Source organism: Natator depressus, chromosome 10 (genome assembly GCF_965152275.1).
Source record: "Natator depressus isolate rNatDep1 chromosome 10, rNatDep2.hap1, whole genome shotgun sequence".
Lineage (NCBI taxonomy): Eukaryota > Metazoa > Chordata > Testudines > Cheloniidae > Natator > Natator depressus.
The window spans coordinates 22,689,114-22,711,578 of NC_134243.1; the positions used below are offsets into that span (position 1 = coordinate 22,689,114).

Sequence of the window (22,465 nt, forward strand, 5' to 3'; positions counted from 1 at the left end):
CCTGGGTTGTGTGCAGTTATGGACTTTAACCATATCCAGGCTGAAGAAACTACTTTAGAAAGAAAATAATTCATCTGAAGACCTTTGTTGCTTTTGAATCAGTTTACTATATTTCCTAGAAATACATAGAACAGAAGATGTAGGTATGCATAGAAACCAGCTAAACATGTGAGGGGAGTGTTTAAATCCTAAAGCCAACAAATTAGTGTCCCCATCAAGAGAGACAGTAGGAAAACAGCATCTACTTCAGATCCAGCTGTCTAAACTTGAACATGGCAGCAGAGTCTGTCAAATGAAAATGAAAGGCTGTATCCTCTTAAGATCTGCTTTCCAAAAAAAAATAAAAAATAAAAAAAAGAGGAGAGCTTTTTGGGTGGAAATATTGCCCAGAGTGTGATCTTCAAAGGGACTTCACTCCTGGGTGGGAGGGCTTTACCATTGGGCCCAAGTTCTATACAGAAGCTGTCAGAATCCATGTCAGAGACAAACATTGTTCAGCTATAAGTCCATGGGCCTTCATGTGAGGGGCTTAAGAAGAAAGTTTTAGGGAATTTTCGGAAGTCCCTTTGTAAATCCATTGGACATAGAGGACCCCCCATCAGCAGGAAATATATGTTGTGTATGCACACAATCCTCTGTGTCAACTATGCTGTTGACTAGCAATGTACTGTCGTTAATCTTATTGAAGAGATTGCTAGACGGGGGCACTGATTAAAGAACTGCCAGGTTGGAGGGGGAGGGACTAATTCATAAAAGATTATCTGAATGTCACCCACAGAAGATTTCACAAAGGGAAGAGTCTCCCTCTCGGTGCGGAACTCTGCAAAATTCTGCCCAAACTTTTAGAAGTTAATAAAACTGAATATTTTCTACTCCAAATCCTTTCCAAGGATCCTGGTCAAGTAAAAAAAAAAAAAAGACATCTACAACCTATGAACTGTGGTAGTACAGCCAATTTGTCTAGCAGACACTGTTCATTGCATATTAATGTAAGAGAGAGACAGTTAATTCCCATTTCTTCACTCGAAATCTGCCCCTGCCTGTGGACTTGTTGCTAATTAGTCAGACAGGGAATTGATTTCCAGCACGACTGTCTACTGTTGGAGTGTTGTTTAATCTCAGTTTCAGAGCAGAGCAATAGTTAATTAATTTTCAGGTTCCATAAAAAGACTTGTGTAACTTGTCTCACCAGCATGGTGAGATATCCTAAGTCGGTAGAAAAATCATTTTGCAGGAAGATATATTAAAGAACAAGAGTAAATTCATTTAGATTGCTTTTTCAGAAAATCTTTGAGAACATGAGCCACTAACTGTATGGGCTGTTTCAAAAATGCTCTAACATGTAATGAGTTTGCCCCGTTGTTTATCTTTTAAAGGCACTCTGGGGCATGTAGGTACTAGGTCTATTGGCTAGAATTGAGGACTTGGAGTGTGGATGCCTGATGATGAGCAAGTCTCAACCTCCCTGTCCCTCATATTTAAAATGTGATATGCACATCCACAGTGGTATTTGGAAGTTCCTAAGTGCATAAAGCATTTAGAGATCCTCAGGTGAACATCACTATATATAGTAACATCTATGTGCAATTGTTAGGTGGTCATAGCAAGACCTGGAGTCTATGGTGATTAGAACTATGCAAACATGGCTATTCTGGTTTGCAGCAATGGGAATCTTTAATTGGGTTTGAGTGGACTTGTACCTCATAAATATCACTGAGTTTTGAGACCAAGCGAATGCAGATACTCTACATCGGGGTCTCAAATTCAAATGACCACGAGGGCCACATGAGGACTAGTACATTGGCCTGAGGGCTGCATCACTGACCCTACCCCCCCCCGCTGCCCTGGCCCCACCCCCACCCCACCCATTCCATGAGGCCCTGCCCCTGCCCCACCTCGCCCCACCTCTTCCCTGCCCCCATTCTAACCCCTTCTCCGAAATCCCCACCCCAATTCCGCCCCCAGGGGGTGCAGGAGGGGTGCAGGGTGCAGCATGGGGCTCAGAGCAGGGGGTTGGGGTGCAGGAGGGGTGCAGCAGGGGGCTCAGGCAGGGGGTTGGGGTGCAGAAGGGGTGTGGGGTACAGCAGGTGGTTGGGGTGCAGGAGGGTTTGGGGTGTGGCAGGGGGCTCAGGGCAGGGGGTCGGGGTGCAGGAGGGGTGTGGGTTGCGGCAGGGGGTTGGGGTGCAGGAAGGATTCGGGGGGCGGGCTCCGGCCCGGTGCGCACCAGGGGCAGGGCAAGCTCTCCTCCTGCCAGCCCCGCCCCTGCGCCGCTCCGGGAACTGGCTGGAACCTCTGTGTGTGTGGGGGAGGGGGCTATGTGTTGCCCTGGCCGCGCTTCCAGGCACCGCCCCCCGCAGCTCCCATTGGCTGGGAATGGGGCCTGCCGGAGCCGCTCTAGGTAAATGCTGGGGGGGCCGCGGGGAGCTGGCGGGCCGCAGAAAATAACCCGTGTGTTTGAGACCCCGGTATAGAATGTGCAGGAGTCTTGTTCCAATAGCCGAGTTCTGTCAAATCAAGATATTTGACTGGGGTATGCCAGCCTGAGGTAGTCCCCTAGTGATGAAAAGTCTACTTGGAAGAGAAGTACATCTGTACAAGGCAGGTGGTGCTGTTTGGTTAGGGTGTGTGCTCAGGATACCTGGAGAATGTGCTAATTCAGCTCATCCCTGGGACAGCTTTCGTCTGTGAAATTCCTATAAACTCTGGGTTATAATTTAAAGCCAACACAGAGAACTCAGGAGAGAGATGCCTTGCAAATAGAACCAACACTCACCTAGGTTTAATCTCCCTGGGCTACATAGGTCCTCACTAGTGTATAAGGTTCAGTTTGCAACTCCTGCACTGGAGAGGTTGACAGAAGGCAAATGTACTGTTCATTAGTGTAGTTAAGGATATATCATGGGTCTGTGCCTGGCTGTCTGCTTAATCATTACAGAACTGCTCAAGTAGTTTTGAAAGTATGTGAAACTGGCAACATTAGCAGCTGCAGTTTAATAGCATTTGTATCTGAAAAATTTTGCTTATACATCTAGGATTAGATTAGCATCTTGTACTGCTTTTTTGGTGGTTTTAATGTCTGAGTCAAGTTTTCTTTCTGACAGGCACTAAAAATATTTAGTCAAAATTAAACTGGAATGAAAAGAGGGAGATGTGAAGAGGGATGCTATCAATTTCTGCAGGCGTTGGTAAGAAGCTTGAGAATTTGAGCATGGCAGTCAGCCAGTGAGAAAATATTGAGAGAAGGGTAGAGTGGAATTTAATTCCTCCAGACAGAGAGCTGTTAGGGGAGCATGTTACATGGTGGGAGAGCTTTGAGGGGGATTTGTGAGGAAGGCTGACTCCAGCACCATGCTCCTCACTAATCTACTTCATTATAGCATCACAACAGTGAACACTTGGGCCAGATCCTGCAAGTGCTTGTGTCAAGGTTCCTTCCCGACTCTGAAATCTAGGGTACAGATGTGGGGACCTGCATGAAAACCCCCCTAAGCTTATTTTTACCAGCTTAGGTTAAAACTTCCCCAAGGTACAAACTATTTTACCGTTTGTCCCTGGACTTTATTGCTGCCACTACCAAGCGTCTAACAAATATATAACAGGGAAAGAGCTCACTTGGAAACGTCTTTCCCCCCAAAATCCCCCCAAGCCCTACACCCCCTTTCCTGGGGAAGTCTTGATAAAAATCCTCACCAGTTTGCATAGGTGAACACAGACCCAGACCCTTGGATCTTAAGAACAATGAAAAAGCAATCAGGTTCTTAAAAGAAGAATTTTAATTAAAGAAAAAGTAAAAGAATCACCTCTGTAAAATCAGGATGGTAAATACTTTACAGGGTAATCAGATTCAAAACATAGAGAAACCTCTCGGCAAAACCTTAAGTTACAAAAAGACAAAAAAACAGGAATATACATTCCATTCAGCACAACTTATTTATCAGTCATTTAAACAAAACAGAATCTAATGCATATCTAACTAGATTGCTTATTAACCCTTTACAGGAGTTCTGACCTGCATTCCTACTCTGGTCCCAGCAAAAACAACACACAGACAGAGAGAGAGAACCCTTTGTTTCCCCCGACCCCTCCAGCTTTGAAAGTATCTTGTCTCCGCATTGGTCATTTTGGTCAGGTGCCAGTGAGGTTATCTTAGCTTCTTAACCCTTTATAGGTGAAAGGGTTTTTCCTCTGGCCAGGAGGGATTTAAAGGTGTTTACCCTTCCCTTTATTTTTCTGACAGCTTGCTTACAGAAAAATGCACAAAGTCAGTGGGTGGTGTCATGAGCCAGCTGGGCTAGCACTGGCTAAATCCTGTTCTCTTTACTTGAGCAAAGTTATGGCTGAGATTTGAAATTAATGAAACTGGGGAAGAAGCAGTGGTGTCCACAGCTTCCTCCACAATAAAGCAGCTGGTAGCTTTGATAGCTGAAAAAGAAATCTTAAGACCCTCCTCTTCCTGTAGGAATGCCATCACTGGAATATTTGTAGCTAGCATTAGCAGTGCCTCTTCCTCACCCACATCTCCCATGAATAGTGAAGATGAGGAGTCTAATCTAGTGCCCCAGTTCTGCTGCCACTGAAGTGAGTGGCCACTTTATCATTGATTTCTGTGGGAGCAAGCTGGTTCAAAGTCTGCCCTCAGTTACAAGTATGCAACCCCAGCAATGGGTACTGAATAGGTGCAACTGAGGACAGTGCTTGAATATGGGAATGAATGCTATATTTGCAATAATTAGGAGCAAAAAATATTTCTAGTTAGTCTTTGGACTGTCAAGATCTTGATGGTGAAGCTGGTGAAATACTAACTAGAAGCTCTGTTTATAAACAACCTCTGATTTGCTCAGAAGTTTGAATGCAAGAGACAAATAAATATGCTGATGTTAATGATTGTGGAGAAATCCCTAAATTCACATTCATTCCAGGAGACTGGACATTACAAATGTACATTCAAATGGTGAACTACTACTGAAAGCTGAATTGGAAAGACAGTAAGGTAAAAAAATATTCCACTAATGGAATAGGGTTCTTTCTGTATATGTCCAGCCTGAATGTAAAAATTCCCCTTGAGTGAATAAAATGGTGGTGCACATAAATTTCACTTTTTCTACAAGCCTTTGATATTGTTCCATGACTAGTTTCTTCTCCCACTACACAGTATGATAAGAGAGGGGAGGGAATATGAATAGACAGGGTCCTGATTATAAATACTTGTAGGAAGATGTGTTATTGTTTCAACTATCCAAAGATTTTGGTGTAGATAGAAAGCTCATGCCACACTGTTATTGGACCAAGAACATAAAAGGAATATATTAACGGAAGACCTGAGGAAGAGAATTGCAATAAGCTGATCTGAATTTAGCCTGTTTCTGCACACAGTGTGTGATTTCCTTTATATTTGTATTTATTCAAAAATTCTCAATGGATTTGTCACTTTCTCCAAATTTGAGCTATGTTGCTTAATTGTGATTGGTCAGGTGAGTCTCATGGCATTTGTTCCATAATTCAATGAATGTGCACGCATTTCCAACATATTGAAGCTTGGTTTGAAATTCCCTTTCTGTGGATGTTGTGCTAGTAAATTGGACTGTTCGCCTTGTGCAAATATTCAATGGGGCATAGACACGACTACAGTGAATTAATTTAATATTTCAAGTGAACATTCACAGAGCATTTTTAAATTATTCACCCAGCTCATAGTATTGTGGAGCAAAGTCTAGGATCAGGAAGCGAATTTTAAAGTTCCCCAGCGTCCATAAAGCTCTGTCCAACAACATGTAGAGACTCTGACAGCAACACTTTGCAACTGTGACTAATTTTAAATTACAATTTTATTAATCTGAAAAACTTAGGGAATGAACTGTATCATATATATTTTCCAGCAGGGTTTTGATACTAGCAAGGCCTATGATTTAATGCTAATACAAGTAATTTTTTGTTTTGCTGGATAAACAATTTGATAAAAAATGAGAACTTTTTAAAATGTAGTATCAGAGCTGCCCATCTTCAAAATAACTTTGAGAAGGTTTAACAGCTTCAGGGCTGATAGTTCTACTGGAACTAGACTTGTAGAACACCAGGGAAAATGCGAGTGTAGTGTAAAGAGGAAAGTGGCAGATTTGAGATGTACATATCTATTTTAGGCTTTATCTACTGTAAACACTGATGTAATGCAACATCTGTGGTCTGTTACTGTTGCCTAGCATTGGTAGGGAGATAAGACGTTGTGTCTCTCCTTGATCACTGAAGAATGCTGAAGATTTTTGTAAAGCTCTAAGAACGTGTGAATGTGAATGCCAAGTTCACAAGAGTTTTTTTTCGTTCAGGACTATCCAGATGAGGAGCATACAATAAACTGAGGGAGGTGAGAATTCTTTATCTCACTCAGCTAATATAGCCATTGATTTTTTTAGGGTCAATCTGTATTCTAGATCTTTCCTAGCACAAAGGAATGCTACCTAGAGCCCATTGACATCCGTGGAAGCAGGCCCTTATTTAAGATACGCAATAGGGTTATTTTAAACTCTGCTCACATATACAAAAATGTTCTTCTGACCAGAAAGGATCAGCCACATCACCAAGTCAGTATAGGTTTGGATCTTACCCAAAATATCCCGCCGCCAGCCAATCCTTTAGTGCCTAAAACTAAAGGTTTATTATAAAGAAAAAAGAAAGAACAAGAAGAGAGATGTTAAATGGTAAAACAGTCACATACATACAAAGACTTCAAAGTCCATATATCAGGTTCCTAGCAGTACTGGTGAGTTTGTTGGCTTGAAAGTCCCTCTGGAATACACCCACAGCTTGGATGGGTCATTCAGTCCTTTGTTCAGAGCTTCAGTTAGTAGCAAAGTTCCTCCAGAGGTAAGAAGCAGGACTGAAGACAAAATCGAGAAGATGCAGCTGCCTTTTATAGTCTTTTGCCAGGTGGCTTGTGCTTCCTTTGTTTCAAACACAAGATGCCTAGCATGTGGCTTGGAAGCCTTTTCTGTCCAGAGGCATGCCCATGCATGCCTTGCTGAGTCATGAGGTGTATCCGCTGCCTTCTCTCAATGGGTCAGGTGCATAGCTGATGGTCCTTAATGGGCCATCAAGCAGGCTAGGCCATTCTGATGCCAAACTGTCTGGGGGTGTCATCCAGAAGCATAGCTCAAGTTTGAAATATAGACATACATACATATCTATAACGCATAATACAAAAGTGATACAAACATATACATTTGGCAAATCATAACATTTTTGCACATATCTTACATGGCATATCTGGCATAACTCATTGCAATTTTACAATATTAATATTCATAATATCCTCAAGTGTCCCCCAGATTCCCTACAGCGTCACAATAGGCTCTCTGTTTTATTAGCAATCCTGTACACAAGGAAGCTTTTAGAAAAGGTAGTGCAGAAGCATAACCTCTTATAGATAACTCCTGTGGATTTTGCTTCTTGACTCAGGTTCATTTGAAGTTTTATATGGTCCTTGAATGGTGTGTCCCATAAGGAGTGGATGCTACCAGGAAAGTGACAGATCTTAAGTTTTCCTACAGAGTTTAATTAAAGTAGCAAACAAGTAAGAGTGTGTGCGTGCGCGTGCATAAGACTTCTGGTTACCATTTTACATATGAAATGTTTCCACAGTCCCACGAACTAATAAAGGGAGCATCATGTACTCTTTCTAAATCCAAGTTTTAGATCACTGCTGTCCAATAGTTTAGATTTTATCTTCAGTGTCAGAGACCCTGAGCTTTGTCTTGTTCCGGAAATCCTGCTTTGTTTTGTTTCTGGGTGAAACTAGTTTATTTTTCCAGCTGGGATGAATGGTGCCTTGTGCAGTTGGTGTGAGGATGTCTAATCCTTTTTTGTATGTGCTTCTGCAATTCTGACTGTCTCTCTTGTGAATGACACAATGCTTCTTTTTACTGTTCACACCAGCGTGCTCTAAGCTTCTTGGCTGCTGGTGTAGCTCAGGCAATGATGCTGCCATTGTTGGCAGACCAAACTTAGCCTTACATCTCTCCCTGCCCATATTATTTTATATGGGAAAACGTTAGCTTCTCATTCAATAAATTGGGAATGCAGCTCATTAGGATTTTGGCAGCACCTCCTTACAAACTTCATTTGCTTGTCTTTTCTCAGAGATGAAGCACAACAGACCCAACAGAAAATTTAATTTGTAAAATGAAGATAGGACAAGGAGTACAATATGGATTGGGTCACCATTTCTTCCTACACTTTAAAATGTTTGGTTAGGAAGTGGGGGAGGAGTTTAAAACCATTTTGTTGCATTACAGTTCTTTGCTTAGCTTCAAATTGCTGAAGTGTTCTTGACATTTGTCCCGGTTCTTTGCGGTCTCCTGCTTTGTAGCTCTGTCCCCTTTCTTCATGCTTTCTTGCTGCCAAAGAATCTAATGGCTGTTAGGGGAATTAAACACAGTGGATGTGATGTGAGATTTAATGAATAGCAAAGCCATTAACAAGGATAATGACTTACATTTATATATTGCCCTTCAATTCCAAAGGCTCGCCAGACAACAGAAAGCATTTCACCCATCGCTGAAATGCAGCCAAGTCTGGGGTGAAATTCTGCAAGTGTTAAGCAGTGTTGCTGTGGACTGGTAAACACTTCTGAGATGCACAATTTACACAATTCCTAGTTTATTGTATCAGTTAGGAATGAGATTGTGGTTGGCAAGCATAAGATATTTTGATCTTTTGTGAATAAACCTCACTTAACATTACAATATCAGATCATTTTCCACACCTCTGTATGGTGATGCTTTTACTCCATTATGTCTGTTTCCTTTAGTCACAACTGTTTTTTTTTTCTGGCTCTGTTTTTGCAAAGCTAAGTAATTTCTGTACAAATAATTAAATTTCTGTACAAATAATTGAATTAAAAAAAACATTTGAATCAATGCTGAATCCTGCTACTCTTTAACCTTTTCAGGCCTGTAGTGCAGGTAAGAGAGTGAAATTGAGATCTAGTTCTCGTCTCCCCCAACTCCTGCCCTTATTTATTATTTGTATTACCATAATGCCTAGGAGCCTTAGTCATGGACCAACACCCAATTGTGCTAGGTGCTGCACAAATGCAGAACTAAAAAACAGCCCCTTCCCTAAGGAGCTTACCCTTAAGGAGACTTGCAAAGATGTTTTTGGCATCAGGTTTTGCTGGAGGTTCTATTATCATGTCTTTATATGTAATGACAAAAAATACTCAGACAGTCAGACTTCCAGTAACATTAGTGTATTTCACTTTGGAAAAGGAGAACAACATTTTTAAAGTCTGGATTGGAGGTGAATGATTTTGGGAACACTGTGTGAGAATACTGGAATGACAGACTAGCTGCATAGTTAGCTCTCCTGATTTAGCCTCCAAACACTAGGGTACAGAGTTAAGTGAAGGAATAGGCAAAAGAGCAAAGGGAGAGGGTGATTAGTGAGGATATTCGCCCACATCTCGGGGTCCACCTCCGTGCTGCACTTGTTGGAGTTCAGAAGGGATCTTTGCAAAGGTGGCTTTAAGCCACTTTACATCTCACATGATTCAGGGGCCATCTAGCTGCTGGCCCAGCCCCAGTGTAAAGTAGGCCAGCCTCAGGGCTGCTCTGCTTTTCACCTGGTTGCCCATGGAGCCAGCCAGGGCCATTCCAGCAACTAGGGATCACTGGGGTATAGACATCTTGGCCATGCCAGCCCCTTCCCCCCCCAGATACACAGCTACATCACAGGCTGAGTGGGGTGAAGGTAGCATAGGAGTCACAGTGGTGGCCCAATTCCGCTGTGCAAAGGGAATCCGCCACTGCCACCTGTTTAAGGTTATGCTGCCAGAGAAGTGGAGGGGAGCTGGCTCTCTAGATTGATCTGATTCATCATAGTCAACTGGAATGGAAGTAAAGGACACACAAAAGGAGCCCGAATGTTCTACTCTGCTTGGCTACACGGTGGTCACATCATGCACTAACATCTCAAAATACAAAGGGGGATAGCCTGCTGCAACACAACTGTCTAGGGTTACTGATATTACGCCACACTCAATCCACCAAAAGCACCTTCTGTGCTCCCTATTTAGGTGGCACCTGCTACGCAATCGACACTCCATACAACTGGAGTCAGTCTGGCTTTAATCTCGAATCACTGTTTCAATTCACTCAAATAGAACTGTTTGGGGGAAGGCAATAGATTTGAAGAATGGACTAGATACATATTAAAACAAATCAGTGAGTCAATTCAATCAGCAAAAATGTATTTAAAAATCAGAGAAATTGATAGGTTTTTATGGTTTGTCAGATCTCATATGCTAGTTTTTTTTTGCAACTAACGCTATTTAATGAAAATGCAGTTCAGTCAGTTAAGTAGCCATAAGAAGGTGGCACAAGCCAACTATGACAAGGATATGAAATTATACCTCATGTTCAGTGCTTAATTCCCTGACAGTCTGTCCTCCCTGCTCCGGTGATCATAGGCTATACAGTTGCTGCAGTCTGCACTGATACCATACTCCTGCAATCAGAGGTGAAAGTAAGCCAGTACGGTCCGGTATGGCATACCGCCAAGAGCTGGTATGCCGTACCGGACTGGCTTCCCCAGGCCAGCGATTTAAAGGGCCTGGGGCCCTTTAAATAGCCACCAGAGCCTCACTTCCAGAGCCCCTGGTTGGCAGAGGCGGCTCGGACGGTAATTTAAAGGGCCCAGGCTCCGGCCGCTGCGGGGAGCCCCGGGCCCTTTAAATCGCTGCCAGAGCCCTAAGCCCTGGGGTAGCAGTGGCAGCCGAGAGCCCCCGGGGCTCTGTCAGCGATTTAAAGGGCCCGGGGCTCCGCTGTGATAGAGGCAGCCGGAGCTCCAGGTCCTTTAAATCACCCCCAAGCCTCCCAGCCGTCTCTGCAGCTGGTAGCTCTGAGGGTGATTTAAAGGGCCCAGGGCTCCCAGCTGCCACCGCAACTGGAGCCCTGGGCCCTTTAAATCTTGATTTAAAGGGCCCGGGGATTTAAAGGCCCCCCCTCTTCTGGTTGAGGCCCCACCCCCTGCTCAGGACTCCGGTGTACTGGTAAGTCCTTTAAGTTACTTTCACCCCTGCCTGCAGTCCTTATCATAATGATGAAAGGGACATGGAGGGAGGGACGTAACTTAACAGCTGTTTCAGGCTTCATTTGGAATTGCCTTGCTCTTGTTAGCCTGGGTCATACAGCCTTTACTGTAGGTTTTAGTTCCAGGGCTAGATTCTGTTTTTGTAAGCAGCTCACATGGACTTCAGCTGAGAGCCCTGCCTATGCATCCAAGAGTGAGGGTACTATGGCCCTCCATTTTCATGGAATAAATACTCTAGCAGAAGCCATTTACAAGGCTGAGGCATTTTTAGGCTCACACAACAAGCCACCCTACGAGCTAGGTTAGAACAGGCACTTTGTAGTTGTTAGATTCCAGGACTACTTTACAACACTCTTGGGGTGGGCTGTGAATGATAAAGTTGCTATGAATAAAAGCATGGGAACGCGAGAGCAGGAAGAGAGGATTTGAGGCCAAACTTTGTTCTGCAATGCTGCTGTAAGCCTGGAGTGATCCCATTGACTTTAGTGGAGCTATTCCTGATTTACACTGATGTAACCAAGAAGAATTTGGCACTTAGTTCCCACATCTGTATTCAAGTGATGTAGAAATTGTTCAAACCCTGGCTTCTAATTGAAGGAATGAGACTACGCAAAGGAGGGGAGGGAAAACTCTTGAACTTCATATGCTATTATTACTACAAAGACATCAATAAATGAAGGAATTTTGTTAATACTCTTAGCCCATTGTTTTCCAGTACTACACAAGAACATCTGCTGGCTCCAGACTGTACCTCTATGAAAGAACAGTGAGGAAAGTAAAAAAGAAAAACATGTTAAAAGGCCAACTAAATAAGAGACAGGCTACAGACCTGCAGAGAAAAAAGAGAAGGAAATGCTTCCATCATCACTGCAGAAAATAACATCAGAATGAGAGAGAGGGCAAGGGCCCTGGAACCTTTTACAGAAGCAGGAGGGGGCCAAGGCCAAAGTGGCAGGGGAATTAAAATACTACTTAAATATCCCACAGAGTACAACTGTAATATAAATAACCGGAATACAAAATGTAGCCATGTTATAACATTTAAAGTATAATTATAGTATGAACAAACAAAAAAACCCAAGACTTTAGTTCTAAACATCAAGACTGCATTTCATTTTTGCACTTCATATATTGTACTTCACTTGCATTTACTGCATATACTCCACTATTTATTAATATTGCACTCTTCATTATTGAACTGTAACTTGTAGTTTTGTAACATTACAATCAAATCATCCTTGTTTATATACAATGCATATTTTAACAATTGTAACCCTAAATTGTAAATCTCCTTGAAAAAAGGTATCAATATGTCAAAAATAAATAATAAACAATTTTGAAGGGAGGTAAATGTGTCCCCAGATAAGAGCTACTATATAAAATGATTTTTTCTAATGTTTCATATAAAATAAAGTAAATAAAAATATATTTTTAGGAAACCTAACAAACACCATCAACAGGCTGTAGCAGATAAATGCAATACGATATCTATTAAGCAAAACATGTAAATTTAACGCAATTTTGATCACACGATTACACAATTATCTAGGATTGCAGTGGATATTTAGGAATGCATCCGATCTGATCTCAGAGTGCATCTTTGCCTTTAACGTACGATTGTGTTTTTCCCACAGTGCATGTGTTTCTTTTGTTATAAGGTGGGGGGGCATGGCCCGCTGGCAGCCCTGGTTCTGGTGCCAGTGACAGAAGGGAATCTGTGGTGAAGAAAACGGGAGGATTTAAATTGTGAGATTTCAGCCTGGATCAGTATGAACAACTGCTGCTAAAATTAGAAGGGTAGAAGTGTTTATAAAGTTTTTATGTGTATGAGCAGAAGGGGCTTTGCTCCTCCAGAATGAGGAATCTATGACGTTTGGAGGAATGTAAAGCATCAGACCCATGTGTTGCATGCAGCACTAGATATCAGTCCTGAACCATCTCCCCAAACTCTGGGGGAATTGATTTTTTGGTTTTAGTCGAAATTTCACGGTAAATGAGGTATGGCCTGACCAGACTCATGAAAAGAGAGCTACAATGATTTGTCATAAGAACAAAATTGGAAGAGAGAACCTCCTGTTCCATTTATGTAAGGTACCCCAGATGACAATTCAAGTGGGTTGGTTGCACTAGTTTAACTTGTAATTTTAAATATTTAGAGCAGTGCAAGAGATTGAGTGGACACTTATTTTGGCTTAGCTTAGACTAAGTAAAATTTTCAAAGCTGCCCAAGTCACTTAAGAACAAATCACTTTTGAAAATGGGACTTGGGCAACTTTGAAACTATTACCATAGGAATCAGTTTAAACTGAACTGAATTAAGCCATTCTTAAACTGAAATGCACACCTTCACACTGAGATTTGTGCTTGAAATGGCCCACCTTGATTATCATGCACATTGTAGGGAGAGTGGTCACTTTGGATGAGCTATTACCAGCAGGAGAGTGAGTTTGTGTGTGTGGGGGGGGTGGGTGTGAGAAAACCTGGATTTGTGCTTGAAATGGCCCACCTTGATTATCATGCACATTGTAGGGAGAGTGGTCACTTTGGATAAGCTATTACCAGCAGGAGAGTGAGTTTGTGTGTGTGTGTTTTTTTGGGAAGGGGGGGGTGAGAAAACCTGTATTTGTGCTGGAAATGGCCCACCTTGATTTTCATGCACGTTGTAAGGAGAGTGGTCACTTTGGATAGGCTATTACCAGCAGGAGAGTGAGTTTGTGTGTGTGGTTTTTGGAGGGGGGTGAGGGGGTGAGAGAACCTGGATTTGTGCAGGAAATGGCCCACCTTGATTATCATACACATTGTGAAGAGAATGGTCACTTTGGATGGGCTATTACCAGCAAGAGAGTGAGTTTGTGGCGGGGGGGGGGGGCGCGGAAGGTGAGAAAACCTGGATTTGTGCTGGAAATGGCCCAACTTGATGATCACTTTAGATAAGCTATTACCAGCAGGAGAGTGGGGTGGGAGGAGGTATTGTTTCATGGTCTCTGTGTATATAATGTCTTCTGCAGTTTCCACAGTATGCATCCGATGAAGTGAGCTGTAGCTCACGAAAGCTCATGCTCAAATAAATTGGTTAGTCTCTAAGGTGCCACAAGTACTCCTTTTCTTTTTGCGAATTAGATCAGGTGTGATTTTAAACTGAAGTTAAAGCTGTGCAACTTTCTTGTGTTGGTAAGACCTCAAGCTGAGGTGTGCTTTCGCTCCAGCCTATCCCACTCCAACATTTGGAATGTTGCTTGTTTTCAAAGCCGGTCTTTTTTCAGAAGAAAAAGCAGATCTAGATAACATGCCAAATAACAGCACCAAATGTCTGCTTAACTCATCACTGATGCCTTAACAGTAGCAAAATTGGCAATGCTAGGGTAGATGGATTAGAAGACATCTGTCTTCCCAGTTTTGTTTCCAAACAGAGAAAACACAGTTCTGATTGCTCCAGAAGCTTCTCATAAGCAGAATAGGCAGAGACCTGAGTCATAGCCTATTTGAACTTAGGTTTGGGTATGTTTTCTTCAGGGCAATGACTCCTTGTTCTTTCCACTGGATGTCATTCAAAGTTGTATTCCACCCTGGTCATTTTCAATAATACTGGTATCCCACTGGTTGGAATTCATTATGACCATGTGTAATCAAAGAAAGAACAATCACCATCCTTAACTGACTATACTATTAAGTACAGTAATCTATGTTAAAAGAAAATGTAGATTGCAAAGTCAAGCACTTGAGTTAGGAAATGCCAAGTTTACAGTAGTATTGCATGTCTATCCACACAAGAGATGACAAGAGATGGTCCAGTCCACACAAGAGATCCACTTCCTGGACACTACAGTGCTAATAAACGATGGTCACATCAACACCACCCTATACCGGAAACCTACTGACCGCTATTCCTACCTACATGCCTCCAGCTTTCACCCTGACCACACCACACGATCCATCGTCTACAGCCAAGCTCTGCGATACAACCGCATTTGCTCCAACCCCTCAGACAGAGACAAACACCTACAAGATCTCTATCAAGCATTCTTACAACTACAATACCCACCTGCGGAAGTGAAGAAACAGATTGATAGAGCCAGAAGAGTTCCCAGAAGTCACCTACTACAGGACAGGCCTAACAAAGAAAATAACAGAACGCCACTAGCCGTCACCTTCAGCCCCCAACTAAAACCCCTCCAACGCATTATTAAGGATCTACAACCTATCCTGAAGGATGACCCAACACTCTCACAAATCTTGGGAGAAAGGCCAGTCCTTGCCTACAGACAGCCCCCCAACCTGAAGCGAATACTCACCAACAACCACATACCACACAACAGAACCACTAACCCAGGAACCTATCCTTGCAACAAAGCCCGTTGCCAACTGTGCCCACATATCTATTCAGGGGACACCATCACAGGGCCTAACAACATCAGCCACACTATCAGAGGCTCGTTCACCTGCACATCCACCAATGTGATATATGCCATCATGTGCCAGCAATGCCCCTCTGCCATGTACATTGGTCAAACTGGACAGTCTCTACGTAAAAGAATAAATGGACACAAATCAGATGTTAAGAATTATAACATTCATAAACCAGTCGGAGAACACTTCAATCTCTCTGGTCACGCAATCACAGACATGAGGGTCGCTATCTTAAAGCAAAAAAACTTCAAATCCAGACTCCAGCGAGAAACTGCTGAATTGGAATTCATTTGCAAATTGGATACTATTAATTTGGGCTTGAATAGAGACTGGGAGTGGCTAAGTCATTATGCAAGGTAGCCTATCTCCCCTTGTTTTTTTCCTACAAACCCCCCCCAAGACGTTCTGGTTAAACTTGGATTATTGCTGTGCACATTGTAAGATGAGCTATTGCCAGCAGGAGAGTGAGTTTGTGTGTGTGGTTTTTGGAGGGGTGTGTGTGTGGGGGGGGGTGAGAAAACCTGGATTAGTGCTGGAAATGACCCACCTTGATTATCATGCGCATTATAAAGAGATGTTTCAAAGAGGGATGGGCTATTACCAGCAGGAGAGTGAGTTTGTATGTGTGTGTGTGTGGGGGGAAGGGTGAGAAAACCTGGATTTGTGCTGGAAATGGCCCTACTTGATAATCACTTTAGATAAGCTGTTACCAGCAGGAGAGTGGGGTGGGAGGAAGTTTTGTTTCATGGTCTCTGTGTGTATATAATGTCTTCTGCAGTTTCCACGATATGCTATGCATCCGATGAAGTGAGCTGTAGCTCACGAAAGCTCATGCTCAAATAAACTGGTTAGTCTCTAAGGTGCCACAAGTACTCCTTTTCTTTTTTCTTTTTACGAATACAGACTAACACGGCTGTTACTCTGAAACATGTCTATCCTGTGCACTGAATGAGGAAGGGGTCCTGTGGGAAGAAAACAGTATGTGATGATATAACTGAAAACTGTCAGTGCATATATACAAAAGGGCAGAATTAAAGTTGAATAGGCAGCTATGAAATCTGGTATTTCTTAATTTGAGTGCTTGTCTTTGCAACGTAAATCATTTTAGTTTTTGTATGTAATTTCCTAAAATGATTTTTGTTTTGTTTTATCTCTTTAGCTGTGCCAGCTAGGGTGACCAGATAGCAAGTGTGAAAAATCAGGATGGTGGGGGAGGGCAGGGGCAGGGTACTATGCAAGACAAAGCCCCTAATATTGGGATGGTCCTGATAATATTAGAGGCTTTGTCTTATAAAGGACCCTATTACCCCCAGCTTCAGACATCAGTTATGTTTGAACTCTAAACCTTCAGCATTGCAGCACACGCTTCTACCACTTGCATCACGTGCATCCGACGAAGTGGGTATTCACCCAGGAAAGCTTATGCTCCAATACGTCTGTTAGTCTATAAGGTGCCACAGGACTCGTTGCTGCTTTTACAGATCCAGACTAACAGGCTACCCCTCTGATACGTTCTACCACTTGGAGCTAAAGGACTAAATACATTTGCTAGCAGCAGGAAAAGGCAGTTATCCTAGGATGTGGGATGCCTGGCCATGTGTTGGGTCCCAGGGGTTGTCTGGAGTATCTGGTTCACATAATTTCCCTCCCTCCCTACTCCCCACCCCCCAGAAGCTGGGGGAGGTTTTGCCCCATGTGGTGCACTCAGGGGATAGATGGCTCCCCAGGACCATGTGCTGCATACAGGGAGCTCAACTGATTTCCCTCCCATGCCCCACGGCTACAGCCAATCTGTCGGTTTCTGGTGCAGCACCCATGACTGAAGCTGCTTTGGGCTAACTGTAGCTTGGGCTATTTCTGTTATTTTGGCATGCTACCAAAGTTTTCCTGAGGAATAGAAGCTACAGCAGGAAATGGTGACTTTTATTTTCTGTTTATATCTCAGCCAAACCTGAATGGAATTTTCATGGACAGAGGAAAGGCATTTCTTGAGCCAAAGTGCTTTCCCTCTGCTGAATTTCAAAGGCCTGCTGCAAATAAAGAAGGTGTTAGAGCGATAGATTATTCACTGTAGGAACTCTTCCAAAACATTTACTGATGACACTTGATCAGGAAATCAATGGGGCAGAGAAAATTGCTCTGGATGATTTCCAGGTGTTCTTGGGTAGTTACATAGTGAACCATTTAATCAGTAATACAAAATACTGTGTGTAGTGTTGTAAACTGTTCCTCTGAGCTTTTTAGAGATCAGTAATCATTCTACATTCATGGGTAAGCTCTGCTTTGGTTTGAATATCTGTCAAAGAAGATCATAACGCAGGCCAGCTGCAGTCATGAATGTGATAACGTAGTTTAGGGACAGCGAAACATGGAACATTAGCAGCCTACGGTAACAACTCTGATTTGTCCTTATTCCATACAATTTGCAAGCGAAGTAGGTTGATGCAGTGTATCGACTTTTCACCCAGTCAATCTGTTGCTTTAGTTCTAGTATGCATTGCAGAGCTGGAGATTTTTTAAAGGGCTTGTTCCATCTGTATGGGCAGATGAAAGCAGGATCCAAGCCTGGTCTGAAGGGCCTAACACAGTAGCGAGTCAGTGAGAAATTATGATGGATTGTGAAAAGCCATATATGTGCTGAGTAGGGGAGAAGGTGGGAGTATGTATGTGACCTACCTGTTACCTCAAACTCCAGTTTTGTGTCATGAAAATGTTTTTGGGTACTGGTGGACTAAACTGTCTTCAATGTCAGTTGGATCTTGTTTCAGAGTAGCAGCTGAAGTGAGCTGTAGCTCACGAAAGCTTATGCTCAAATAAATTTGTTAGTCTCTAAGGTGCCACAAGTCCTCCTTTTCTTTTTTTAGTTGGATCTTGGGAATCGTTCACCCGTAGAATCTCTCAATCTACAATTGTTAAATTTTCTGCAGTTTGCCAAGACTGGTTTTAAGAAAAAATGTCTTTGTCAGGTTATAGATAGAGTGAGGGAGGGCTTAGAAAATGTGCAGAAAATAGCCAGTGTAGTCTAGCTACAGAATCTGACAGAGGAGTAGTTTTACTTTACAAAACTTTAAACAGAATTTACATCAACAAGTGAAGTGGAAAGAGTCACTCAAAGTGAAAAAGACCCACTCAAGCTGAAAATGTTTCCAGACTGGAACAGAATTCTTCTTTTTACAGACTTCCTAGCTAACTCATTTACTGCTAACATCTGTTCTCACCCACTGATCGCTAAGGAGCTATTTTTATAAAGCAAAGAATAAATATGAAAATGCCGTGTATGTTTATATAAGTACCATATATTCTGCAGATTTGATTAGACATTATGTATTCAAATTTGAACTATGGCAAGTGGCCTCCTTCATATTAGTCCATATAAAGATATTATTGTATTATTTTGGAAAGAGTATGTGATCATGTAACTAGACTGAATGTACAATGCAGAAAAACAGGAGGGTCCTGCCACATCACTACGTACTTTTCCACATACTGGGTATAGGCAGAATTTAAGATAACTACCTGACTTGTATGACTTTTGCAGCTAATTATATAAAAGAATGTAACAAAGCCCAAAGTCTGTAGTATAATGTACATATGAAATGTTTTAAATATCATTTAAACTTTCTGGATGAAGAAAAGATGAGATTTATATGTCGAAACCAGTGCTTAGGGCCCAATCCAGTGCCTATCAAAGTCAATGGGACTCTCTCCACTAATTTCAGTTGGCATTGTATCATTACTTAAGATCCACTGGCAGGTGCTATATAAAAATCTAAGCTAGTTAGCTGTCATTGTTATTCATCTCTGTGGAAGGAAATTTTAATGGTTAGCCTTAACCAAACAGGCACTTGAACTGAATGTGAGATCTAAGCAGAGACATGCCATTACTATTAAACATTGTGAAGATATAAACAATGAATCCATAATGACAGTACTTTGTACAGAAGTGATGTAAGTGAACAATGGGGCACTCCATTAGAAAGGCTTCAGTCTGGTCTATGAAAAGCCACAGAGTAATTTTCTCTAAACTAAAAAAGCAGCCAGTTTAATAATTGTATCGACATGATTTTATGACAGCTGGTGCTTGCTGGCTATATTTGGTAGAACAAAGAAGGGCTTCGGGTCATAAATGAAAAGCACGTTGGTGGGAAATAATGTGACATGGAATTTCTGTGAGCCTGACGTTAGTCCGTCTGCTCTCTGCTCTCCCCAAAGTTCTGCCTCTAATCCTCTTCTCATCACTCTGCTCTTTACTCCAAAAGGCTTACTGTTAATTTCCTCCAGCGAGTAGGGACTGGGTGTGGATGGTGGGAAGATCTTCTTTTAGCTAATTACATTTGAGGGGGGTGGATGGAAATATAGACTGCTGTCCACCAAGTGCCATGGCATGTAGCCTTTCCTTTCCCCCTCCAAAAATAAAATAACAAAACAAACAGACAAGCTGATATGCTCTAAACTTCTTTCATTTCCCCTTTTTTTCAAACTTTTTTAGTATGTTTCATGAAATCACCAATAAATTCCATGATTCAATCTACTGAAGGCTGAGAATAAGACTACGTAAAGGAGGCTTTTAGTTTTACAGTGAAATATCTGACAGGAGAAAAAAATCTGATAGAAAAATATGGATGCTCCAAACTCAGGGTGCATGGTCAGTTTACTCAGATTTACAGTGTAATACCTTCCGTGAATCAGCCACTGGTGTTTACTGCTTTTGTATTTGAGAACAAGAATGATCTGATTGCTTCATTCATTTGGGTATAATGTAGGGGTATACACCTGTATGGAACCTCATGGAGATGAGATCTGTCTGGTATTTTGCACAGACTCATGAAATGCATGCAGTGCATGCTTCCGAGACAAAATATTGCAGTGCTGTGTAGCTGTTATGCATGAATTTAACAAGAGAAGCTCTCTGTAACCAGTCCTGCATGGTGGAAAAGTTGGTATTTCTACTGTATTTCCTAGCCAATACATCTATTTTTTGCTGCCACTGGTTGGTGAGATCACAGATCCCTTGTAATGCAACATTATTTTTACTATTTAACATGTTTTTACAGTAGTGCTTAAGGGCCAACAAAGAGTGCGTTCCCATTGTGCAAGGCACTGTACAAACACAAAGTAGCAGATAGTTCCTGCCCTGCACAGTTTACAATTTAATGGGATAAAATGTGGAAATACACCAAAATTTTTTTTGCCAACCTTAGATGACATTCAATACCCAGCAAGTGGGCTGAGTAGGAACTGCGAAAACCCAGGGGATCTGACCTCTAAGGTGTAAAACCAAATAGAAGACCTATAAATATACTCCACTACCCTACTCCAGCACTGATCTATAGCAGGAATACAAAAAAGTAGCCGGAGAAGCATGCCACCATGTTCAATAAACCTTGTAATTGAGATGGAGAATTCCCAGTAAAGGTATATGGATGGATGCCAGAAAAAAACTGTTTAGTTCCCACCTTTAAGAGCTTAAGGAGATCCTCTGAAACTGCTATATGGCCAGGTTGCCACAGACCATTGTGCTATTATTTCCTATTTTTGATGCTGTGATAAAGGAAGGGAGGGAGGGGTAGCTTCCTTTTATGGACACCCAGCCAGCCAGTTAGCTATAAAGTCCCTCTTGGTGGCTGCTCTCTGCTTGCTTTACCTGTAATGGGTTAAAAAGTCTCTTGGTAAAGGAAAGGGAGTGGGCACCTGACCAAAAGAGCCAATGAGAAGGCTAGAACTTTTAAAATTGGGGGAACAAAAGCGTTTCCTTTGTCTGTTGTTCTCTCTGGGCTGAAGAGACAGGGGCAGCAGTAATGCTGTAATAAGTTTGGACCAGGTATGAAAAATCATCTTCCATACCTAGAATGATTCATTGGGACAGGGAATGTTTAGATAGACGCGATCAGGTTTATTTCTTTATTTTGGCTTGTGGATTCCTCTGTGCTAAGCTCAGGTATTTTTGTTTTCTTTTGTAACGTTAAGCTGGACCCCAGGGAGCCATTCCTGGTGTTTAACCCTTTTCAGTTGCTCTATTTAAAATCTAGCAGAAGCCTAAGTTCTAGATGTATTTTCTTTCTTTTGTTTTTAATAAAATTTACCTTTTTTTTTTTTAAGAACAGGATTGGATTTTTGGTGTCCTAAGAGGTTGTGCGTATGTTTTTCAATTAGCTGGTGGCAACATCTGGGTTTTCCTCTTGTTTGTTTTCTTTCTCGGCTTCCCCGGTGTGTGTGTGTGTGTAAAAGCTGAGGGGCCTCAGGGAAAACTTCCCAAGTGAATTTTTTCCAGGATATGCAAGAGGCAGTTTTTCACTTGGGTGGTGGCAGCATTTACCAAGCCAAGGTCAGAGAAAAGCTGTAACCTTGCAAGTTTACTACAAGCCTGGAGTGGCAAGTATTAATTTTTAAAGTCTTTGAGGTCCCCCACCTTCTGCACTCGAAGTGCCAGAGTGGGGAATCAGCCTTGACAGATGCTGACAATGTCTCTTCTGGAGTCACCAACAAAACTGGAAAAATTGAATTCTGTTACAATGTAATTGGCAGTAAACTCTCACTGAAGCACCAATTCCATTTCTTTTTTGACTAGGATGACTCAATTCTGTGGTTTGTTCAATTAAACAGGCACAGTGGCATGGCTCTGGATGTCAGTTATCCATACAAAATCAGCAAATCTGGCACTGGAGTATAGGATAATCTATGTTCTCTGGAAATAGTGCAAACCCATGTTTTTATTGCTTAGTTTACTATCATTTTCTCTACTTATGCGTTGTCTCCATTCTCCAGAGGGTCAAACTGTGTGCCTTTCATTACACCTGTACCATCCCTGCCCTGATCTGTCGCCAGTCCACACCTTGTAGGGTGTCATGCATCGTGTCCCTGGAGCATGGTTATATTCTTAAACATATAGGACCAAATCCATTTGCTATTGTAACTCCTTGGAAGGAAATGGTGATATGGCTGTGATGAGATTAGCCTGTAGAATATTATTTGAGAA

General features: G+C 42.2%; 1 protein-coding gene across 3 annotated transcripts in view; it reads left to right on the plus strand.

Annotated features, from left to right (window-relative positions):
- The window catches only part of LITAF (lipopolysaccharide induced TNF factor), a 139,721-nt gene that overhangs the window by 22,973 nt on the left and 94,283 nt on the right, over positions 1-22,465 (plus strand). Inside the window, exon 1 of one of the 3 annotated variants that reach the window (XM_074964632.1) lies at positions 21,226-21,310. The exons of the other annotated variants lie outside the window; for them this stretch is intronic. The gene's annotated coding sequence lies outside the window, so the exon portion shown is untranslated. Of the gene's footprint in view, positions 1-21,225; positions 21,311-22,465 lie in introns of those variants that run through there. 3 annotated transcript variants of the gene reach the window in all.